The sequence below is a fragment of the Kogia breviceps genome, chromosome 14 (genome assembly GCF_026419965.1).
Source record: "Kogia breviceps isolate mKogBre1 chromosome 14, mKogBre1 haplotype 1, whole genome shotgun sequence".
NCBI lineage: Eukaryota > Metazoa > Chordata > Mammalia > Artiodactyla > Physeteridae > Kogia > Kogia breviceps.
Genome location: NC_081323.1, coordinates 67313823 through 67328296, shown reverse-complemented (window position 1 = coordinate 67328296; position 14474 = coordinate 67313823).

Below are 14474 nucleotides of genomic sequence, written 5' to 3'. Positions count from 1 at the left end.
ACAGTAAGAAGGTGTCGTCTACAAGCCAAGCAGAGAAGTCTCATTGGAAATCAACCTTGCCATACCTTGATCTTGAACTTCCAGCCTCCAGAACTGTGAGAAAATAAATTTCTGTTGTTCAAGCCACCTACTCTGTGGTATTTTGTTATACAGCCCTAGCAGAGTAAAACAAGTGGAAATCTATTTGAAGTCTAAAACACTACAGTAGATTCAAATCTTAAGTCTTTGGCATGAGCCTGCAAATAACTGATGCTCAAGAAATGTATGATAATGATTGTGAATGTGCGAATCATTGAATTTATACAGTGCTGTGAAGCACACAATTCTACTTACTCTAGATGGTTTGAGCTTTCTAATGGCCTTTGGTATAGATGTAGATTTACTATTATCTACATCTTTCAGATGAGAAAACTGGGAATCAAAGAGGGTAAGTGATAAGCTTGAGTTTGAATAGATAGGCGGTCCAGGTAGATTAGAACCGAGGTCTTTTCACTCCTATTTTAGTACATTTTCTAATATGCTCAGTCTCCACTAGTCTGTGAGAAACATTGAACGTGGGAGCTACATCTTATGTTTTTGTAATCATAATGCCTAGCAGAGTCTGTTTCTTAATGGTTGTCAATAAGTGTTAGAAGAATAAATAAATGGCTTGTTATGTCTTGAAAGCAACCCTTACAGAAAGACAGGGGAAATGATATCTCCTTCCAAAGTATTTTAACAATGTCTAGCAGTGGCTGTGTCCCATTTCATGGGTGTAGTTCCACCCCTGGTATAACTTTACGTCCAGCTCTCAGCAGAGATGTACCAAGCAGTGATGATATTGCAAAGGTTGTACTGCCTAGAAAATCCTTTCGGACACAAAAGAAGGAGTCAAGAAGCAAAGACACAAGAGGTAGCGTAGACCTGTCATTCTGCGTACCCCTGGAAGGAATTTGCACTTAACACATAAATCAGGCTCAGGGTCTATCTAGTGAATACGAAGACTTTAGTGCCATTTGCTTCTCCTTCAGCATATTAAATAATGACACATGGTCATTGGGTTTTTCAATAACGTGCCCCATAAATCCAGTTAGCATTTTCTACTGGGTGTTGCACCTTGAGAAGCTGCTTAAGTACCTTGAAGGTTCTTACCCAGCTCTGGCCTTGAATCTCAAGGAGGGTCTGAGACACTTCAGACTCTTAACTGAGTATAACGTTATCTTTGTTATAGCCCTTTATGCCTGTCTGGAAGCTCTTCAAATGATAGATCTTAAAGCTTAGATGAGGACCTTCCCTCCCACGAGGTTCTGTCACTTTTAGAAGGAGCCCCAGTGCTATGGGAGCGGCTCTATGTGTCATTGGTTGTTTCTGTTTGCTCAGTGTCACTTTCCTTTGAGAACTACCCCTTGTGTGTTGCAGGGCTCTGATGGGGCTGTCAATCATGAAACTCAACCCCCCCTTCCCCTCCCGGCCAGAGGGCTGGGTCCGTGAGCCTCGTTGGTCAATCTAAGCTCTGTCTTCTGGGAATCTGAGTCTTGAGCCAAGACACACAGGGGTGGGCGGTGACTGAAGCAAAGTCATTTACTTTTGAAGCTGTTGATGAGTTTCTGCTCCTCTTCATTCCTTTAATTTTTTTCCAGCTTTATTGAGATATAATTAACAAATAAAATTGTAAAATATTTAAAGTGTACATCGTGATGGTTTGATTCACATATACATTGTGAAAGGAGTCCTTTATCTGGTTAACACATTCATCTACATCTGTATCTATATCTATATCTGTATCTTTATATCTTCCCTTCATTTCTGTGACCTTCCAAATATCTTTTCAATAAATATTAATTCTGCTTGAATGTGTTTGGGTAGGTTTTTATTGCTTGCTTTTAAATACCTCTAAGTGATACAGTTGTAAATAACACAAGATAGTTCATTTTATAATTTTTATTTTCCAACATGAAAATATCTTTGTTGAATCTTCTAATAATGATGATGATGATGGTGATAAGAATATTATTACCTCCATTATTAATATCTTCATGTTAATATAGAGAAATAGCAATTAAAGCTAAAGTGTTCGAAAGCTTCCTGCTTGCTGAGCTCAGTGTTAGTAGGCAATATAGAGGGGCCGAAAGCATGGACTTTGCCTGGGTTCTAATTTAAGCTCTGTCAGTTCCTGGCTGTGTGACCTTGGACAAGTTACTTAACCTCTCTGAATCTTAGTAATCTCACTCATAAAATAGAAATAATAATAGTACTTCATAGGGATATTATGAAGCTTAAATGAGTTAATATATGTAAAAATATGCTTGGTGTATGGTAAATACTCAATTCATGTTATCCCCTTATTGTTAGATGTTTTGGCTGGAAAAAAAAGGGGTCTATTGAGCTTCTGTAACTTGCCCAAGGCCACACACTAAGGCACAGTGGGAGCTGGGATTAAATACAGTCATGCTCCTGAGTGCCTAGCATGGAGCCTGGCATAGAGGGAATGCTCTCTAATCTCTAGCTGCTCTTGTTCTTTTAAATGGTTCATCAGCCCGGATTTGAAAGAGAAGTGTGTGAAAATCATGCTCCAGAAAAATTGAAAGCAGAAATTAGGCAGCCTCTCCTTTCTCTTCTGTCACCTGATATGCTTTCCTTTCCCTTCTCCCTCCAGGGTCCCTATCAAGCCCCATTTCAGATAATCCCTGCTGCTGTGCTAAGTGATAGCTCAGTAGCTATTAGCTGGTGTTTAAGATAAAGCCCTTCCTGGTCTATTTGCATTTCAGAGGCGAATTCCCGAGACCCTGGTGGCTTCCACATACAAAGCACTTAGGGGGCATCAGTCTCTCCCTCTGGGGCGACTCTGGAGACCTCTGTTCAGAAGAGTAACTCATCCCCGGCTGGGGTCTCGTTAATTAACATCGATGCCTCACCCACCATTGCACACAAATTTAACATATGAAAAAAAAAAAACCTTTACAGAAAGTGGCCTGAGGGTGGAGCTGTCTCCTCACCAGGGCTGGAGTCATAAAGTTGGAAGGAGAGTGTAAGGTCACATCTACTTAGCAGGAAGAATCCAAACCCTTACAGCAGGTACAGACTAATGTTTTCTGTCCCAGGGGCTAGAATCCCACATAGCTCAGTCTCATCAAGAGAATACAATAAAACTCATTGCTGGGAAAGGGGCAGCTTTATTTCTGTCTGAAAGGCCAAATTGAGAACATCAGTAGCAACTCTCCTTGCAGGAAATGTGAAGAATAATGGAGTGATGAATTAGTTCCTTACAATCCACTGAGAGACTGATGGATAAATGCTGTGACAAATCCCAAATTTTATCTTTCTGCAAGTCTCCCCCAAAGAAAAAGGCTTTGTCCTTTTAGACATTCCCTGAAAATGGGATGAAAATATGACAGAAAGCCCCACTGCCTGGGTGACATTTATTATTATTATTATTATTATTGCTATTATGTAAGAGCCAGGATTTAGGTGTTAAAAGCCAAACATGGAGTAATTATGGTGTCACTGAGGCTCAGATAATATTTTTCCTGCACCTCTCCTGTTTTGATAGTTGGCTGTATTGGCAAAAGCCCTGCATCACTGGGGGCTTAAAAAAGTTTAGGGTTATACTTTTCTGATTACCCCCCTTTGGGGCCCAAATAAACAACACTATAAAGATCAACATAGGACACCTCTATATGTTTTTCTCTAAAAGTTCCTGCACAGAAGTCTTATTTTTCTGCCTTGAAAGTATTTTTAACTGAGATCCCAATTTAATTCTGGAATTTCTGGAAATCCAAATTTAATTATGGATTCCAATTTCATTCTGTGGGAGGTCAAGCATATTTCTCTTCTCTTTGTTATGGTGCAGGGGGGAGGGATGCAGGTGCGCCTTTGGTGGAAAAGACAAATCTAAACCTTGAGTTAGGGGTTCTTGACCTGGGCCACATGTTGGAATCACAGAGGAGCTTTAAAAAAATACTGACACTTGGCTTCCTAACCCAGAGATTGTGATTTAGTTGGTCCGGGCATGTGGCCTGGCCAATGGTATTGTTTTGTGTCCCAGGTGATTCTAATGTGCAGCTACAATTGAGAACCACGGCTGTAAAGCAATTTTAGAGTTCAGAGTTCCCCCTTAAATGGTTTAATTTAAGGTATAGAAGAATCAATGGTATTGATGCCATATGGATACTCACTATACACCTGTACCTACTGTGAGACCTTGGACAAATGACTTGCCCTCTGAGTTTCCTCAGTTTTCTCCTCTATAAAATTTGGATAAAAGGAGTGCCTAACTCATAGGGTTGTTGTGAGGATTGAATAGGGTAAGTAGGTAAAATGTGGCCGACAGAGGGTAGGCAGTTAATCAATGTTGGCTTTATTGTTACTGTTACTGTTATTAGTGGTTTTCAAAATCTTTGGTAGCAGGTGATAGAAACTCTTTTTATTTAAAAAGAGGGGATATTTGCTGACTCATGTAACCAAACCTAGGAAAAGGCAAGAGTGGTTTTGGTCTCAGGACGACGAGGTCCAATGACTCACTTCAGTTCTCTCTTGCTGTGTTGTTTTTGCTTCTCCCCCTGTCAGTTTCAGACTCTGGACCAGCTTCTCCATTGAAAGAAGGCATTGCTTAAGGCTGATCTGGCACCCTGTCTATAACCAGAAAGGAAAAAGGTAATTTTATCACTAGTTTCAGTTGGAAAAATAGCCTAAGGAAACACTCTGATTGTCCAGATTTGTGTCACGTGCTCATGACAGCAAGCCAGATTGTTCAGGCGAGGGAGGCGGGGCTTATAGCCAGAAGGGGGCGGGGTGTGAGGTGCCAGCCAACAAAAACAACAGCCGCTGCAATGATGAAAAGTCAGTCCCAGTGACAATGGCTGTAACCATTCAATAAATATTTATTAAGCATCTGTTATGGGCCAAACATGGTACTAGACACTACTTTATAAGATGAGAAATAGCATGTTTAAAAAATATTGAGATGTAGTTTACATACAGGAAAATTCACCCTTTTTTATTGAGATGTAATTCACATACAGTAAAACTAAGCCTTTTAAATTTTTATTTATTTATTTTTGGCTTGGTTGGGTCTTCGTTTCTGTGCGAGGGCTTTCTCCAGTTGTGGCCAGTGGGGGCCACTCTTCATCGCGGTGCGCGGGCCTCTCACTGTCGTGGCCTCTCTTTTTGCGGAGCACAGGCTCCAGACGCGTAGGCTCAGCAGTTGTGGCTAACGGGCCCAGTTGCTCCACAGCATGGGAGATCTTCCCAGGCCAGGACTCGAACCCGTGTCCCCTGCATTGGCAGGCAGGCTCTCAACCACTGCGCCACCAGGGAAGCCTGTAAAACTCAGCCTTTTCAAGATATGTAATATTTCATGTCTTTTGGTGCTATTGTAAATGGTAGTAAGTTTTTGTTTTGTGGTACGCGGGCCTCTCACTGTTGTGGCCTCTCCCGTTGTGGAGCGCAGGCTCCGGACACGCAAGCTCCGGACACGCAGGCTCAGCGGCCATTGCTCACGGGCCCAGCCGCTCCGCGGCATGTGGGATCTTCCCGGACCGGGGCACGAACCCGTGTTCCCTGCATCGGCAGGCGGACTCTCAACCACTGCGCCACCAGGGAAGCCCTGGTAGTAAGTTTTGAAATCAGAAAGTGTTGGTCCTCTGACTTTCCTCCTTTGTGAATTTTGACAAACACATACATACAACCGCCTCAGTCAAGATATAGAACGTTTTAATCATCCCCCAAGATTGTCTCCTGTGTCTCTAGTTAGCCCCTCCTTCTACCCCCTGCCTCTGGCAACCACTGATCTGTTTTCTGTCTCTATAGTTTTGCCTCTTCCAAAATGTCATGTAAATGGAATCATACAGGGCTTCCCTCGTGGCGCAGTGGTTAAGAATCCACCTGCCAATGCAGGCGACATGGGTTAGAACCCTAGTCCGGGGAGATCCCACATGCCGCAGAGCAATTAAGCCTGTGTGCCGCAACTACTGAGCCTGCACTTTAGAGCCCACGAGCCACAGCTACTGAGCCTGTGCTCTAGAGCCCGTGAGCCACAACTACTGAGCTCACGAGCCACAACTACTGAGCCCACGTGCCTCAACTACCGAAGCCCACGTGGCTAGAGCCCCTGCCCCACAACAAGAGAAGCCACCGCAATGAGAAGCCAGCGCACCGCAACAAAGAGTAGCTGCTGCTCGCCGCAACTAGAGAAAAGACCACATGCAGCAATGAAGACCCAACGTAGCCAGAAATAATTAAAATAAATAAATAAAAATTTAAAAAAATAAATGGAATAATACAACATGTGGCCGTCTTTCACTTAGCATCTGAGATTCTTAAAGTTGTTGTATGTATCAATAGTTCCTTTATTTTTATTACTGAGTCCATTGTATAGCTACATAGCACATTTTCTCTCTCCATTCACCAGCTGAAGGATGTTTAGATTGTTGCCTCGTTTGAGTGACTGAAAAAGTTGCCAGGGCTTCCCTGGTGGTGCAGTGGTTGAGAGTCCGCCTGCCGATGCAGGGGACACGGGTTTGTGCCCTGGTCTGGGAAGATCCCACATGCCGCGGAGCGGCTGGGCCCGTGAGCCACGGCCGCTGAGCCTGCACATCCGGAGCCTGTGCTCCGCAACAGGAGAGGCCACAACAGTGAGAGGCCCGCGTACCGCAAAAAAAAAAAAAAAGAAGTTGCCAGAATATTTACATACAGGATTTTGTGTAAACATGCATTTTAATTTCATTTGTTAAATCCTAGGAGTGGGGTTGCTGAATCATATGATAAATGTACGCTAAACTTTACAAGAAACTTCCAGAATGCTTTCCAAAGTGGCTGTACTATTTTGCATTCTCACTCGCAATATACAAGCGTTCTGGTTACTTAACATCCTCAACCAACGTATGGTATTGTCAGTTAAAAAAAAAAAAGACCTCTTTAATAGGTAGGTAGTAGTATCTCATTGTGGTTTTAGTTAATGGCTAATGATGTTGAGCTACTCTTGGGGTGCTAATTTGCCATTCATATATTTTCTTTGGTAGAGTGTCTGTTCCAATCTTTTGCCAGTGTTTTGCTGAGTTGCTTGTTTCTTATTATTCAGTTTTAAGTGTGTGTTTCTTGTAAATATATTCTGGATATAAGTCCAGATATCAGATGTGCATTTTGCATACCCCAGTTTGTGGCTTGCCTTTTCATTCTCTTGGCAGTGGCTACTGGAGAGACTTTTAAAATTTTGGCCATGTCAAATTTGTCATTTTTTTCATTCATGGATTATGCTTTTGGTATCATATAAAATATCTTTGCTTAACTCAAGATTATAGAGATTTTCTGCCATGTTTTCTTCCAGACGTTTTCGGTTTTATATTTGTCTATGATCTATTTAGGTTTTATATTTCAGTTTATGGTCCATTTTGAGTGAATTATTGCAGATCATGTGGCATATGGGTCGAGGTTTCTTATTTTGCATATGAATGTCCAATAATTATTTCAGTACCATTGAACTGATCTTGCACCTTTATGAAAAATAAGTTAACCATATTTGTGTGGGTCTGTCTCTGGGTTCCCTATTCTGTTCTATTGATATCTACATGTTTGTTTTATAACCAGTGCCACACACCCCTGAATTATTGTAGCATTATAGTAAGTCTTGAAGTCAGACAGCATGAATTCTCCAACTTTGTTCATCTTTTTAAGAATTGTTTTTTGCTGTTCTAATTATTATGCCTTTCTATATAAATTTTAGAATCAGGTTGTTTCTTTCTACCAAAAAAATCCTACTGGGAGTTTGATTGGAATTGCGTTGAATTTATACTTGGAAGAATTGGCAACTTAACAGTGAGTCTTTCAGCCCATGAAGACAGTGTATGTTTCCATTGATTCAGGATATCTTTGATTTCTTTTATCAGTGTTTGTAGTTTTAAGGATACAGATCTTAAACATATATATATTTTTCTAAGTGTTTCATGTCTTTTGATGTCATTATAAATGTTCATAAGTGTTGAAATTGGGACATGCAAGTCATCCAACTTTGTTCTCTATCAAAGTTACTTGGAGATTCTAGGTTCTTGGCTTATATATATATATTTTTAGTATCAACTTGGAAAAAAAAAAAGCACCCAGGATTTTGATAGGAATGATGTTGAGTCTGTAGACCAATTTGGAGAGAATTGCCATCTTAATCACACTGGGTCTTTCTATCCTTGGAAATTGAATTTCTGTATTGATTTAGATACTTTAAAATTGTTGTCAGGGCTTCCCTGGTGGCTCAGTGGTTGAGAATCCGCCTGCCGATGCAGGGGACACGGGTTCGTGCCCCGGTCCGGGAAGATCCCACATGCCGCAGAGCAGCTGGGCCTGTGAGCCATGGCCGCTGAGCCTGTGCGTCCGGAGCCTGTGCTCTGCAACGGGAGAGGCCACAATAGTGAGAGGCCCGCTTATCACAAAAAAAAAAAAAAAAAAAAAATTGTTGTCAGCAATGTGTTTATAGTTTCCACTGTACAGGTCTTGTACTTCTTTTGTTAAATTTATCTCTAAGTATTTTATTCTTTTTGGTGCTACTGTGAATGGAGTTGTCTTAATTTCATTTTTTAAAAAAACATTCATTTATTTATTTATTTGGCTGTGTGGGGTCTTTGTTGTGGCATGCATGTGGGATCTAGTTCCCTGACCAGGGATTGAACCTGGGCCCCCTGCATTGGGAGCATGGAGTCTTAACCACTGGCCCACCAGGGAAGTCCCTTAATTTCATTTTCAGAGTGTACATTGCTGGTATATAGAATACAATTGATTTTTGTATATTGATATTCTTTTTCTTCTGGAGTGAGCTTTGGTAGCTTGTGTTTTTCAAGGAAGTTGTCCAATTCAAAAAGTTGTTCATAATATTCCCTTGTTATCATCTTAATATCTGCAGTATCTGTAGTGCTGTCACCTCTTTAATTCTTGATATTGATAAATTATGTCTCTGTTTTTTTCTTCTTGATCAGTCTGGCTAGGGTTTATTAAGTTTACTGATTTTTTTTTAAAGAACAAACTTTTGGTTTCATTGATTTTTCCCTACTGCTTTTCTGTTTTCAATTTTGTTGATCTGCACCTATCTTTATTATTTCCTTCCTCTGCTTATCTTGGGTCTAATTTATTTTCCTTTTTTTTCTAGTTTCCTAAGGTGCAAGCTTAGGCCATGATTTGAGACCTTTCTTGTTTTCTGACATAAGTATTTAATGGTACAGATTTCCCTCTAAATACTTTTATCTATGTCCCACACATTTTGATATATCAACTTTTCTTTTTTATTAAATTCAATATATTTCCTAATTTTCATTATACATTCTTTTTTGAACCCTGAGTTATTTAGAATGGTGCTGTTTAATTTCCAAGTATTTGGAAAATTTTCACATATCTTTGTTATTGATTTCTAAGTAAATTCCATCATGCTCAAAGAATGTACTTTGTATAATTTCAACTTGATAAAGTTTATTTTATGGCCCAGAATATCTTATTAAATGATCCCTGTGAACTTGAATGGTATCCTCTTGTTGTTGAGTGGAATATTCTGTAAGTGTCAGTTAGACCAACTTGGTTGATAGTCTTATATATTTTTACTGATTATCAGTCTATTTGTTCTATCAATTACCGAGAGAGAAACTGTAAAGTCTCCAGATGAACTTGTGGGTTTGTCTATTTCTCCTTTCAGTTCCATCAATTTTTGCCTCCTGTGTTTTGAAGCTCATCTGTTAAGCACATACACATAATTAATATGTAGTTTAGAATAGTGTTTGCATGGTATATATTTTTTCATTTTAACCTACCTATGTCTTTATATTTAAAGTGAGTTCCTTGTAAACAGCATATAGTAGGGTCTTGCTTTTTAAAATCCAACCTGTCAGTTTCTTTCTCTTAAGGTGTATGTTTAGACCATTTACATTTAATGTCAGTATTAATGTGCTTGGATTAAAATAGAACATCTTACTGGCTGGGAGTTATTTTTGGTGTTGTGCTTTCTCTCCAGTACATTAAAATCTTCTGCAAATTCTCAGAATGGTCTGTGCTGAGCTGTAGTGAACAAAGGGGAAGGGCCTATTCCATTCTGGACAGTGGGGTCTCCATCAGAGGCCAGCTTTGCCCAGCTCATTACACTGTTATCTGGGCCTCGAAAGCAACAGAAGCAGCAATATGGCAGAATGACAAGGTGGCAGGTTATTCAGCAAAACCCTTGGAGAGTATTATCTCAAAGTGGTAGATATAATTGTTATACCTCCAGAGTACAGATGAGAAAATTGAAGCTTAGAAAGACTTATAAGTGACCTGACCAAAATTATGCAGTGGCAGAGCCAAGATTTGAGCACAGGTTTATCTGAATCCAGAGTTTAAATCGTAATCACTATGTGAAAAGGTTATATACATAAATAATTTGAAGGCATACACTATTGATCTTAATCCAAATTGTTATCAATATATATGCTGAAAGATGTAATAAAATTTTCATCCTTGTGTCTATGCCTTCAAGGCGAGACAGTAAAAATTTGGTATTATTTTGTTTGCCTTCATTAGAAAGCCAGTAATTTACGGGAGACAAGGAAACACAACGGGGTTGAGTACTATCAACTTGTACCGATGAATTGGCCAAGGGACACACCTGCTAATTTGCCCATTTTGGGGATTTGTATTGAAGCAGGCTACAGATGAGTGCTTCAGTGAAGAAAGAAATCTATAAATGAAGATAGCTAGTGGTGAAGCGGAGTGATTCCGACATCTGCTAACTGGATAAGCACACCGACTCCACTGACTCATTGCCATGTCGTCGTTCTACCCTGTGGAATCCCCTTTTAGCCAATTCTTGATCAAATAATGAACCCATTGAAGAAATACATTATGGGGAAGCACATCCATTGCTACCTCTGTCAGGCTTTTTTTCTCTGTTCTATGCTGTTTCCTGTCATGCATAATATAGCAAATTAATTAGTGAATCTTGTGGCATTTTGCTAATACAATTTCTCTCCCTTGCTTGAGGTGAATTATGTTCATGCTTCAGTCACTTGAATATTACTCTTCCATGTTTGACGGAATTATGTTATCAGGTGATGATTATATTGCACACTATCTGATTCTAATTAAACCAGAAAATAGCGACATTGTAAAAGAGGAGAATGTTTCACAGTCTATACTCTCCACCCTCTTGCCGCTGTATCATATCTTTAAAGCTTCCCGGGCTGTGCTTGGGCTGTTTTCTGGCGCTTTCTTCATCTTACTTCTCTCCAGACACAATGCCTTCTTGGGTCTGCTTCATGTAATATGTAATTTGTGTAAATTGAGTCTTGGAAAGACGTCATGTTTACACTTGCCTGTTTTATCAGGAGCACGAGGCTCAGTAGCGACTGTGGTTATTTCAGATGATATCAAAGAAGAAAATGTGTTGTTTTGTCAAAACCATCCACATAACTTGAAAAAAAGATTGCTTGTTTGAGAGAAGAGAAACTAAAATTTTAGATGGGGAGAACTGGGCTGTCAAGATGAATAGGGAAGCAATGTAACATAGGAGTTAAGATCACAGGCTTTGAGAGCTGGGTTTGAATGCTGGCTCTACCTTCAGCTGACATTACTTCTCTCTTCTTAGCATAATAAGAAGTGCTCAGTGAAACTGAGGTCCAGAGAGGTTAATTGACTTGCCAAAGGTCTAACGATGAAGTGAAAAAGCCAGTGCTGGGACTCCCATTTCAGCTCTCCTTCATCCCATCGTATGGGACTCTGCACCCTGATTCCGCCAGGTTGGAGGGTGAAGGAGGGCCCCTGGAGACTCCAATCCCAGCAGGTCACTGGATGGCAGAGTCTCTTTCCTCATGAGGATAAAGATGTCCTTTTGAGTTAGACTGTATTCACCCTCCATGAACCTTGGAGACATTGATGGCAGGGAGAGGTTTCTAAAGCCTTAAACAACTCCGAGGTGAAATTGGCACCATGCTGCAAATGAAAAGCACTTTAATGGTTGACTGAAAAAAATACATAGCAAGCTGCTTTCAACTTAGAAAGCCCAAGTGCAAGGTACAGTCCAGCGTGGTCTGCAGGATTTGGTCTTTTGTCCTGTTCAACAGGTGGTAAGGCTGGGAGAGCTCATTGCTGAATGGGGCTTGTTCCTGTTGGGATAATACTCCTCGGACCACAGGTCTGCTCATTTTCCAGACTATTTTACTTTTGGAGAAACAGACTCATACTCTGCAGTAACAAACTGTGTAATTTAGGTTAAGACTGGCTGGCTTTCCCACTGATTTTTATCTTCCTCAATGAAAGCCACCTGGCCTCAACCACCTTATTCCTGGCCTATATGCACAGTTGAAAGCCTGACTTTGTCCAGTGGGTAATGGACTTCTCAGTAACTTCTGGGCTGGTGGAAGAAAACGGCTGTTCCTTAGGCTGCTTGTAAGACACAGAAGGTGCAAGAGAAACTCTTTTTCTTTGCAGAATTTCTGCTGTGGGAGGAGGCAAGGCCAAGCAGGGGGCAGGGATACTTAATATATATTTATTGAACACCTACTATATTCCAAGTCATATTCTGCATGCTGGGGAGAGAGCAGCCAACAAAACGGGCAAAAGTCTCTGTTCTGGGGGCATCAGAAATAGGCATTTAATATGGTGTGGTAGAAAGACCACTGGGGTCAGGGCCCCAATCTTCTTTTTTGTTTGTTTGGTTTTTTTACTAATTTGTATTTTAGTGGGGAGACATTGATGTTAAGCAAAACAAAAGTATATAGTATATTGGAAGGTGATGAGTTCCATGGAGAAAAAGTAAACAACGGAGGGAGATAAGGAAAGCAGAGATGGAGTGGAGGAGGTTACAACTTAAAAAGTTTTAAATTGAATCATAATCGACAGATAAAATTATAAAATATTTAAAATGTAAAACATGATGATTTGATGTATGTATACTTTATGAAAGGATTCCCCCATTGAGTTAATTAACACCATCCATCACCTCACATATCTACCTTCTCCCTTTTTTTTGGTGAAAACATATAAGTTCTACTCTCACCAAAAAGTTCTACTCTTACCAAATTTCAATGATAAAATACAGTGTTATCAACTACAGTCACGCTGTTTCACTAGATTCTCAGAACTTATTCATCTTATAACCAAAACTTAGTACCCTTTTACCAACCTCTGCCTATTTCCCCACCTCCAGCCCCTGACAACCGCTTTTCTGCTCTCTGTTTCCATGAGTTTGACTTACTTGTTTATCTAGATTCCACATATAAGTGATACCATGCAGTATTTTCTTTCTCTGTCTGACTTATTCCACTTATCATAATGCCCTCTACGTTCATCCATGTTGTCACAAATGACCAGAATTTCCTTCTTTTAAAGGCTGAATAATACTCCATTGTAAGTAGACACCACTTTTTCTTTATCCATTCATCCATCAACGAAAACTTAGGTTTTTGCTGTACCTTGGCTATTGTGAATAATACTGCAGTGAACATGGGAATACAGAGATCTCTTCAAGATAATGGCTTTATTTCCTTTGGATATATACCCAGAAGTGGGATTTCTGGATCATACAGTAGTTCTGTTTTTAACTTCTTTTTTTTTTGTCTTTAAAAATATATATATATTTTTATTGAAGTACAGTTAGTTGGTTTACAATGTTGTGTTAGTTGCCACATGGAAACTTAGAGAACAGTGAAACCCAGGTGTGCTAATCTATGGATTTCTGAAAGGAGAGAGAAAATTTTAGAGTATTGAATGAAAGTAAAGGCTCTGGAGATAGGCTACCTAGATAGAACACAGCTCCATCACTTATTTGTTGAGTGATCTTGGGAAAGCTGCTTCATTCTCTGAGGTTCAGTTTTCACTTTTAGAAAATGGAGTCCACAATGAAACCTACATTGCAGGATTGTGTGAGGACTTAACATAGCACATATAACATGCTTAGTAAATGCCACATACAGACTAGGCCCTCCGTAAATATTTGCTGACGTTATTATCATTTGGAGTGCTTAGAGAAAGATTTTTTCAAGGTTTGTAACTGTGGAGTTAGTGAGGGGCTAGAGGGAGGAAGGCCCTCAATGTAAGAGGCAAACTGTGATCACATGTGTCAGTAGGGAGATGGCCAGTGGCCGTGAGAACAGTGGTCATAGTTAACTGCCTAAATTAGTTAGCAATAAAAATGACAACTTACTGAGCCTTTGCACGTAGTATCTCAGTACACATTACAGTCCTATGAGGTAGGTTCTGATATTATCCTCATTTTGCTGCTGAGTAAGTGAAAGCTCAGAGAAGTGGAGTGATTAGCTAAAGGTCACACAGCTAGTAAGAAGCAGATCTGGGACTCAACCTGAGGGAATTGCCACCATACTGCCTATTGCCTAATTAACTTCTCTTAGATGGTATTTGTAGGGCTTGGATGAGATTGAGATAGCTTTTTGTCCCTAGGGGTATCATAAAGGAGAGAGGTTCAGTGTGTAAGAAATAAAGGGTGATGGTTGTGCCTTTATGAATAGCATATTGAGCTGTGATCATTTATGCTCTTA